Source organism: Sapajus apella, unplaced genomic scaffold (genome assembly GCF_009761245.1).
Source record: "Sapajus apella isolate SASKATOON/1434 unplaced genomic scaffold, GSC_monkey_1.0 scaffold28, whole genome shotgun sequence".
NCBI classification, from domain to species: domain Eukaryota; kingdom Metazoa; phylum Chordata; class Mammalia; order Primates; family Cebidae; genus Sapajus; species Sapajus apella.
The window spans coordinates 13,366,694-13,376,427 of record NW_022436968.1 but is presented as its reverse complement, the minus strand read 5'-3'; the positions used below and the strand labels follow the sequence as shown (position 1 = coordinate 13,376,427).

At 38.8% G+C, this 9,734-nt stretch overlaps 1 pseudogene; it reads left to right on the top strand.

Annotated features, from left to right (window-relative positions):
• The first annotated feature begins 351 nt into the window (after positions 1-351).
• LOC116561082 lies at positions 352-996 on the top strand (annotated as a pseudogene).
• Positions 997-9,734: the final 8,738 nt, after the last annotated feature.

Here is a 9,734-nt window from a genome sequence, read left to right as displayed (position 1 = left end):
ACTCAGAACAGAAAGCTGCTTAGGGTAGAACGGAGCATTTACTCTTACTTAGGATCGCAAACAAAAACCCAATCAGCTTAACTATCATGTAGGCCAAACGCTGAAGTCAGGTGCTGCATTGAAAGGAATTAGTAATTATAAGGAGACTGAAGAGAAATATTTCACTGCCAGTGAAGGCAGATTTTAGTGTTTTAGAAACTGGCATGACTTCGCAGTATTTGAATTGAATATTAGTGGAATTTTAGGAGAAATAGCTGACTGTGGGAATGTTGACACCTGCTATTCAAAGACTCTATGTTTGCAGCCACAGGAACTTCATGAAGGCAAATATATAGACTTAAAAGAGGAAAGTGGTTGTGACAACACGGTTGAAGATATCCCAGAGGAAGTAACAGCAGTAAAGCAAAACAGGCCGGCCGTAGGAGGAAGATGGCGATGGAATCACGCGTTACCCAGGAGGAAATTAAGAAGGAGCCGGAGAAACCCATCGACCGAGAGAAGACTTGCCTTCTGCTTGCTGCAGATCTTCCCCACCAATAATGGCCGAGTTCTCCCAGGGAAACGTACCGTTCAGCGAGTTGCAGATCTACACTTGGATGGATGCAACTTTGAAAGAACTGACAAGTTTAGTAAAAGAAGCTAGAAAGAAGGGCACTCACTTCAATTTGGCAATTGTTTTTACAGATGTTAAAAGACCTGGCTATCGAGTTAAGGAGGTTGGCAGCACCATATCTGGCAGAGAGGGGACTGATGATTCCATGACCCTGCAGTTGCAGAAGTTCCAAATAGGAGATTACTTGGACATAGCAATTATCCCCCCAAAACCTTCACCACCTCCTTCAGGGCACATGAGGCCACATTAAATTCTATTTATTATCTTGCATTTATTTTTTGGTCAGTTATGTAAAATAAACTTACTCCTTTCCTCCCATGATTCTTGCCATTAAGCCTTTAAATTCTAAACAAATTATAATGCATCATCTATTTTGGAATTAGATTTGGGTGTGCTGTTGTATGATTACCAATAGAAAGTTCAGCCCGGCCCTGTGGCTCACACCTGTAATCCCAGCTGTTAGGGAGGCAGAGGCGGGAGGATAGCTTGAGCCCATGAGTTCCAGACCTGCCTGGACAATATAGCGAGACCCCGTTTAAAAAAAAAAAAAAAAAAAAAAGAAAGTTCATATGTTTCAAGCCCTTTTATAAATATGAAGAAAAGAGCTCTAAGCACTCTGTGTAAAACTGTACTGTTAAATATATGTGTGTAATTTTAAAAAAAACCCTTCAAATGAAAGGAAATCTCAGAGATATTTTACAACATTGAAAGGGCAAAAGGTAAAATATTCGAAGCTGATCCAAATTTATAAAGGAGTATAATAATTCACTAAGACATAGAAAAAATGCTTGTCCAAACCACTTTTGATACACTTTACAAAGAAATAAAACACTTGAATGCTTAATTATCTAATGTTTTAAACTTTAGTATACTAAATATTAGTTTTGTAATTTTTTAGTTTCCCAAAATAAGAGATTTTTAATATTTTAACAAAAACATCTAAAGGTCTTGGACCAATTGTAATTTTTTCCATTAATTGTTAAGATCACTTTTCAGAGTTTCATCTTGTAAAGTCATTTTTTAAATTTATTTTATACAAGAGTTTCACTCTGTTGCCCAGGCTGGAGTGCAGTGGCATGGTCTCAGCTCACTGCAACTTGTGCCTCCCAGGAGCAAGCGATTCTCCCACCTCAGCTCCCTGAGTAGCCGGGACTACAGGCGCATGCCACCATGCCAGACTAATTTTTGTATTTTTAGTAAAGACGGCGTTTTGCCATGTTGGCCAGGATGGTCTCAAACTCCTGACCTCAAATGGTCCTCCGCCATACCCTCCCGAAATGCTGAGATTATAGGTGTGAGCATATCTGGCTGTAAAGTCATTTTTTATGTTCCTGCCTGCATTACTATGCAGAGCAAGGACTGCCCGTATTCATTAGGATACAACTGTGGTGTAAGAAAAGCAGGCACATCATTGGCTCACATATTTGAAATGTCTAGGGTTTGGTCTTGCTTCAGGCACGGATGGATTCAGAACTGAAATGACATAAAAAGAACTCAATTGCCCTTCGTCTCAAACCTATATATTAGATTCCTTCTCAGGCTCAATGTGATGGCCTCCAGTTGTTCTCATCCTTGTGGTGGCAAGATGACTTCAACAACTCTAATTTCATATTTTTCCTGGTTCCAGTCTAATATGATTGAGTGGAGTAGACTTTTATTTTTAAATCAATAACTCCTGCACACATCCTTACACAGACACTTATTTTACTAGTTTAGGCTGCCAACCTTACACCCCAATCACTGTGGCCGGGTGTGTTTCATATTCTATCTTTGGGGCCAAATATGGGTGGAGTCCTATCCAAATCACACAAATTATTGGTGAAGAAATGTAAAATATTCAAAATAATTAAGGGGAATGTGTTGGCAGACAGACTATAAACATCCATGAACTACCTTTGGTGATCATTCACTCCTATACCTTTATCCTCCACATGAGAAAGGCTCCAAGATCTGTCCAGAAATTATGAACTATGGTTGCCAGTTGCTAGCAAGACAACTCCCCTTGCGTTCCCTACAAATACCTAAAAACCAATGTGTTTGAAGGTGAAACTTTTATATTCTCCACCCCCAACCCCAACCAAGTCTATGTGTCCTCTTTGTTTTCTATCTCAATGCATGTTATCACTATCCACGTTAGTTGCTCACACTAGAAATCTGGAAAATAGCTTAACTCCTTACTTTCCCTCACCCAAGACTAAATTTAATCACCAATAAACTCTTGTTAATTGTACCCCTAGTATTTTTGAACTCAACCTATGTCTCTCCATTCATATTTCTCCTGTCTCATTTCAGCTACCATCTTTATCTTTGGCCTGCATCTCAGCAATGACCTTTTTAACTTGATGCCCAGCCATTGTTTTTGGTTTTTAAGTTTTGTTAAAATACACATGACATAAAATTTGCCATCTTAACCATTTTTAAATGTACAGTTCACTAATATTAATGAACATTCACATTGTTGTACAACCATTGCCACCATTTATTTCCAGAACTCTTTTCCTCTTGCAAAACTGAAACTCTCTACCAGTTAAACAATAATTCCCCTTTTCTCTTCTCCCTACCCCTGGCAACCACTATTCTACTTCGGCCTCTCTGATTTTTACTATTCTAGGTACTTCATATAAGTGGGACCAAGCAGTATTTGTCTTTCTGTGATGAGCTCATTTCACTTAGCATGTAACAGGATTTCCTTTCTTTTTAAGGCTTGAATAATATCCTATTGTATGTATATATCATATTTTGCTTACCCATTCATCTATCTGTAGATAACTTGGGTAGCTTTCATGTTTTAGCTATTGTAAATAACGCTGTTATGAACATGCGTGTACACATATCTATTCGATCCTTCTTTCAATTCTTCTGGGTGTATAGCCAGAAGTGGAATTGCTGGATTATGTGGTAATTCTATTTTTAATTTTTTTAGGAAGTGCCATACAGTGACTGGACCATTTTATGTTATTAACAACAGTGCATAAGGGTTTTGGTTTCTTCACATTCTCACCCACCAATGCTTGTTCTGTTCTGTTTTTTGTTTTTTTTTTTCTTTTTCTTTTTCTTTTCCTTTTTTTTGATAGTAGCCATCTTATGGATGTGAGACACAGACACTGATTATCTTCTAAACTTTTTTCATACTGTAGCCAGAATGATCTTTAGTAAACATATCATGATCATGTAACTGAAGGTTTAAATCCTTCAGCAGCTCCTCACTAACTTCGGGATAATCTGACCTCCTTAACATGTTTTATAAAACTCATTCATGATTTTTCCCTAACTTTCTTAGCCTTACTTTTCAACTGCTCCATTTTCCACCTCTTCCCCTATAGTCCATCCTCCACTTACTATATATACATATACACTCTATGCATCAGTCACTCTGAAATTTGTTCAGGTCTGTGAAAATGCTATACTTCCCCTCAACCCCAACACAATTCCTTCTGATAGATGCTTTTTCTCCCGCATCACCTGGCCAGCTCCTGCTCATCCTTGAGATCTCAAGATAGCATTTTCTCCAGGAAATTTTCCTTGATAAATTCCCTCAGCCAAGCTTCATTAGTACGCTTACTATGTGTTCCCACAGCACTCCATCCTTGCCCTAACACAGCACTCTGTGTCAGTCACACTCTGTAATTGTCTGCTTACTTATCACCATTCCTCTAGTCTCATGCCAGCCTATGCAGCTCTTCGACAATAACTGTAAATAGTATGACTGAGGAACTGAATTCTGAACTTCAATTGTTACAAATTGTAAATTAATACTGATATCTGAATCAGTTATAGGAAAATTATAAAGTATGTTCGGAACAACTTGGATATGTGAGTCTACTTTTCAACTGTAAGTTTATGAGATCTAAATACAGATAAGAAGCATCTGAATTGAGATGTGCTGTAAGTATAAAATACATTGAATTTTGAAGACTTATTACAAAATAAAGAATGTAACTTTTTAGACAGGTTATCTGTTGAAATAATATTTTTGATATAGCAGTTACCATAAACTATTCAAATCAATCTTATTTGTAATTCAGCCACTTTTTAGTATAGCCACTAGAAATGCTTACATATGTGGTTTACCTTGTATTTCTATTAGACAGCACTGATCTAGACTATAAATTCTGTAGGGACCGGAATCATGACTGCCTTATTTACTTATTTTTAAAACTTTTATAACATTCACCATGTGTTGCGCGTTAATCTATGTATTACTTGGAATTGCAAGCATTAACTATTTTGATCCTTATAACAACCTTTTGAGCTAAGTAGTATCATTATCCACATTATACATTCAAAGAAATGTTTAACTGGCTCAAGGTCAGAGTGTTGACCCTATGGAGTTATACTGTAGAGGGGATACAGAAATTATACTCCCAATAACTTTGTTGTATTGTTTCTTGTTTGTTCTCTTATTATAGGTGTCCAGAGAAACAATTACCACCCAACTTTTTCAATTAACAACACTCATCATTCAATTACTCTTTTAAAATTAATCAATCTGTTCATTCTATAAGTATTAATTGAACTCTTAGTGTCAGGCACTGCGCTGGGTAATAAGGACTCTAAATTGAATGAAACAAATGCTTCACTTATAAAGAAACTCTTTCTGATGGTGGTAACAATCATATAATGAAATAATAACACAATATTGTATTATATAATATAAATATACATAAAGGATCACCCATAACAGCCTTGAGGAAAGGAGCAGGAGGGAAAAAGTGAGAGAACATCTTGAACAATGAGTAGGCGTAAACTAAAAGTGGATGAGTGGGAGGGGAGAGGTAGTTGAAGCAGGGAGAAGGTGAGCAGAGCTAAGAAACAGCCTGGTGTTGGTCATGGAAGTGGTTTAAGGCAGTAAATAACAAGTTCATATTTACCTACATAAAGGATCACAAGTGGATGAAGTTGGAAAAGAGATTGGTGGAAAGTAATTATCACTTAAACCAGAGAAACAATTAACTTAGAGCTGTAGCTCTAAGCACAGATGATGGTAGTTTACATTAAGTGGGGGCAGTGGTGAAGAAATGGGCATATTTTCATGATGTTTAAAGGATAAGACCCAACTTGATATTTGGTTGGAAGGAAGGTGCAGAGGGGCGGGGATTTGTTGCAGATAGTTCAAGTTATTTAATCAATTTTGTATTTTCAATTTTTTCCTGCTAAAGGAACTCTGGCTTTCCGAGGAGCTAATGTATCCATCTTGAGTAAATGGATCTTGATTGGAATAGTCCAATTACAACAATCCTGTTCCCTGTTTTCTCAGTCTCCCTTGTCCTGGGGTAGTCATCTGGCCTATTCTGACAAGCGAATTATAAAGAGAAGTCTGCTGGGAGGCTCTTCAGGGAAAGCTGTGTTTCCTTGTAAAAGAGACTCACAAGACTGCTTCTTTCTACTTCTGTTTCTTTTGAACATAAAGGTGATGCAGTTCTGTCTCAATTCCATCAGGGAATACCACATAAATTGTAGAAATGTTGCTGGACATTTTTAGGTTATTAAATCAACACCACAGCAACCTACCTTGAACCTACTTATTATATGAGAAAAAGAAAACAACATCATTTAAGCTACTGTAAATTGAGTTGCCTATAACTTGCAAGGTATCATATGACTATCTGATATTGGGTTAAATGAGAGTAGTCAAGGGTTTTCTCTGGTTTCTGATTTAAGCAATTGGGTAAATGGTACAGGGAAGTCTGGGAGTGGAGCAAGGTTAATGGGAAATGTGTTGAGCTAAAGACTGTTTATGCTAAGTTTGATGGTTGTGTGCATATCCAGGTGACAAGTGGACCATTTGATATACTTCTTGAAGTTTTGAAAGCGAGCTCTGGCCTGGAGATACAGATTTGGGAGACATGATAATATTAGCATCAATTCATCTAGAGACAGAAAGATACAATAAAAGAAAAATCTATTGCATATAAAATCATACCTTTCAAGTACAAATATGCATGCAATTACCAGCCTCACCTCAAGATATATAGAGCTGGAATGTTATCTGCCTACCTAATTTGAGATAGGATACAACATCACTTGAATATAGACTTGAAGCATGTAAGAAATGAAGGAAATCCAGTGGCAATATCTAGGCTTGGGTTCCTTAAAAGTAGGCTCTGAGACAAAAATTCAGTTGAGAAATTATCCCAGTACCTATAGGTAGGGGAGTGGAGAGAACCAATTTAGGAAAATTAAGGGTGTTAACAAAGGATGTGTTATCAGGCAATTAGTTCTTTGGGTAACTGGAGCTTTATAGTGCTGGAGAAATCACAGAGCTATTATACAACATATGCCTCAGAGTTATTCCACCTGACTATGAGAGACCCGGACTGTGTATAGACCAATTTCTGTTAGCCAGTACTGAAGGCTGCTCCTATGCACACAGGCGGAACAGGCTCTACAGTGAGATGCTGGTATTGGCAGTTGAAATTCTGCCTAGCATACACTGTAATGGTAAGGTCCAAAAATTATGGGTGAGTATTATTGACAGCATCTGATATGGAGCATAATCAAAGCCAGGAAAGCCACGGGATGAAAATGGGGCCATCAGAAAAAGGTAAGAAGAGTTGAAACAAAAAAGGGGACAGAAGCTAAGGATATTTTCTGAGTTAAACAAAGGGTTTACAGTGACTCAGAGTATTCCAGCCGTCCTGGGTTCCAGCAGGAAAAGACCTAAGAAACACTGTGCTATCAAACTGCAACTTTGGTGGCATTTGAAAAGTAATTCCTGCCTTTACTACTACTAATTCTTAATTCTCAGTGGACTAAAAGTACATTTTCTCATCTTAAAAAAAAACTCAGTGTCATAACAGTGTTTGTTTTTATGATATACACTCTTTCCTTGAAATAAAGAAACACTAAAAAAAACCAAAACAAAACAAACAAAAAAAACAGTCCTTGAGAGAAAATGAAACAAAGAAACCAAAATCTCTGTCCACTGCTAAAATATTTTGCTCCATCTCATTTTTCTTCTTGTAGTAGTCTTGTAATTTTTTAAAATTTAACTTTTAAGTTCAGTACATGGGCAGGTTTGTTACAGAAATAATTTGTGCCATGGGGATTTATTGTACAGATTATTTCATCACCCAGGAATTATGCCTTGTATCATTAGTCATTTTTCCTGATCCCATCACTCCTCCCACCCTCCACCCTCCCAGTGTACGCTGTTCCCTTCTTTGTGTCCATTTGTTCTCATCATTTAGCTCCCACTTATAAGTGAGAACATGTGGTACTTCATTTTCTGTTTCTTTTTATGTTAGTTTGCTAAGAATAATGGCCTCCAGCTTCATCCATGTTCCTGAAAAGGACATGATCTTGTTCTTTTTCATGTCTGCATAGTATTTCATGGTGTATGTATTGGCCTGTTTTGACACTGCTATAAATAAATGCCTGAGACTGCATAATTTATAAAGAAAAGAGGTTTAACTGACTTAATTCTGTATGGCTGGGGAGGCCTCAGGAAACTTAAAATCATGGCGAAATGGGAAGCAGGCACATCCTGCATTGCAGCAGGCAAGAGAAGTGAAGTGCAAGCACAGGAAAAACTGCCACTTTTAAACCCATCAGATCTCATAAGGCTCATTCACTGTAATGAGAACAGTATGGGGGGGAAACGGCCCCCCTAATCCAATCACCTCTCATCAGGTTCCTCCCTTGACACATGGAGATTACAATTCAAGATGAGATTTGTGTGGGGACACAGTCAAACCATATCATTCTGCCACTATCCTCTGCAAAATCTCATGTCTTCACATTTCAAAACACAATCATGACTTCCCAACAGTCCCCCAAATTCTTAACTCATTCCAGCATTAACTCAAAAGACCAAGTTGAAAGTCTCACCCAAGACAAGTCCTTTCCACCTATGTGCCTTAAAATCAAAAGCAAGTTGGTTACTTCCAAGACATAATGAGGGTACAGGCATTGGGTAAATGTTCCCACTCCAAATGGGAGAAATTGACCAAAATAAAGGAGCCACAGGCCCCATGTAAGTTAGAAGCCCAGCCAGGCAGTCATTAAATCTTAAAGCTCCAAAATAATCTCCTTTGACTCCATGTCTCACATCCAGGGTACTCTGATGCAAATGCAAAGGGTGGGCTCCCAAGGCCTTCGGCAGCTCCCTCATGAGCTGGTGTTGAGTGTTTGCAGCTTTTCCAGGTGCAAGGTATGAGCTGTCAGTGGATCTATTTTTCTGGGGACTGGAGGATAGTGGCTGTTGCCTCATAGCTCCACTAGGCAGTACTCCAGTGGGAATTCTGTGTGATGGGTCCAACCCCACATTTCCCTTCCACACTGCCCTAGCAGAGTTTCTCCTTGAAGGCTCCACCCCTGCAGCAGACATAGGCCTGGATATCCAGGTGTTTCCATGCTTCCTCTGAAATCTAGGTAGAGGTTCCCAAAGCTCAATTCTTGTCTTCTGTGCAACTGCAGGCCCAACACCATGTGGAAGCTTCCAAGGCTTGGGGCTTGCACCCTCTGAAGCAATGGCCCAGCTATACCTTGACCCCTTTTAGCCACAGCCAGAGTTGGGGCAGCTGGGAAGCAGAGTACCAAGTTCTGAGACTGCACAGGGCAGTGGGGTCCTGGGCCCGGAACACAAAACCATGTTTCCCTCCTAGGCCTTGGGCCTGTGATGGGAGGGCTTGCTGCAAAGGTATCTGACATGCCCTGGAGACATTTTACTATTGTCTTGCATATTATAATAACATTTGGCTTGTTGTTACTTATGCAACATTCAGAGCCAGCTTGAATTTCTCCCCAGAAAGTGAGTTTTTCTTTTCTGTCACATAGTCAGGCTGCAAATTTTCCAACCCTTTATCCTCTGGTTTCATTTTAAACATAAGTTTCAATTTCAAACCATTTCTTTGTGAATGCATAAAACTGAAGGCTTTCAGAATCAACCAGGCCACCTCTTTAATGTTTTGCTGCTTAGAAATTTTTTGTACCAGATACCCTAAATCATCTCTCTCAAGTTCAAAGTTCCACAGATCTATAGGGAAGGGGCAAAATGCCACTAGTCTCTTTGCTAAAGTATAGCAAGAGGCACCTTTGTTATGGTTTCCAACAAGTTCCTCATCTCCATCTGAGACCACCTCAGCCTGGTCTTCATTGTCCATATCACTATTAGCATTTT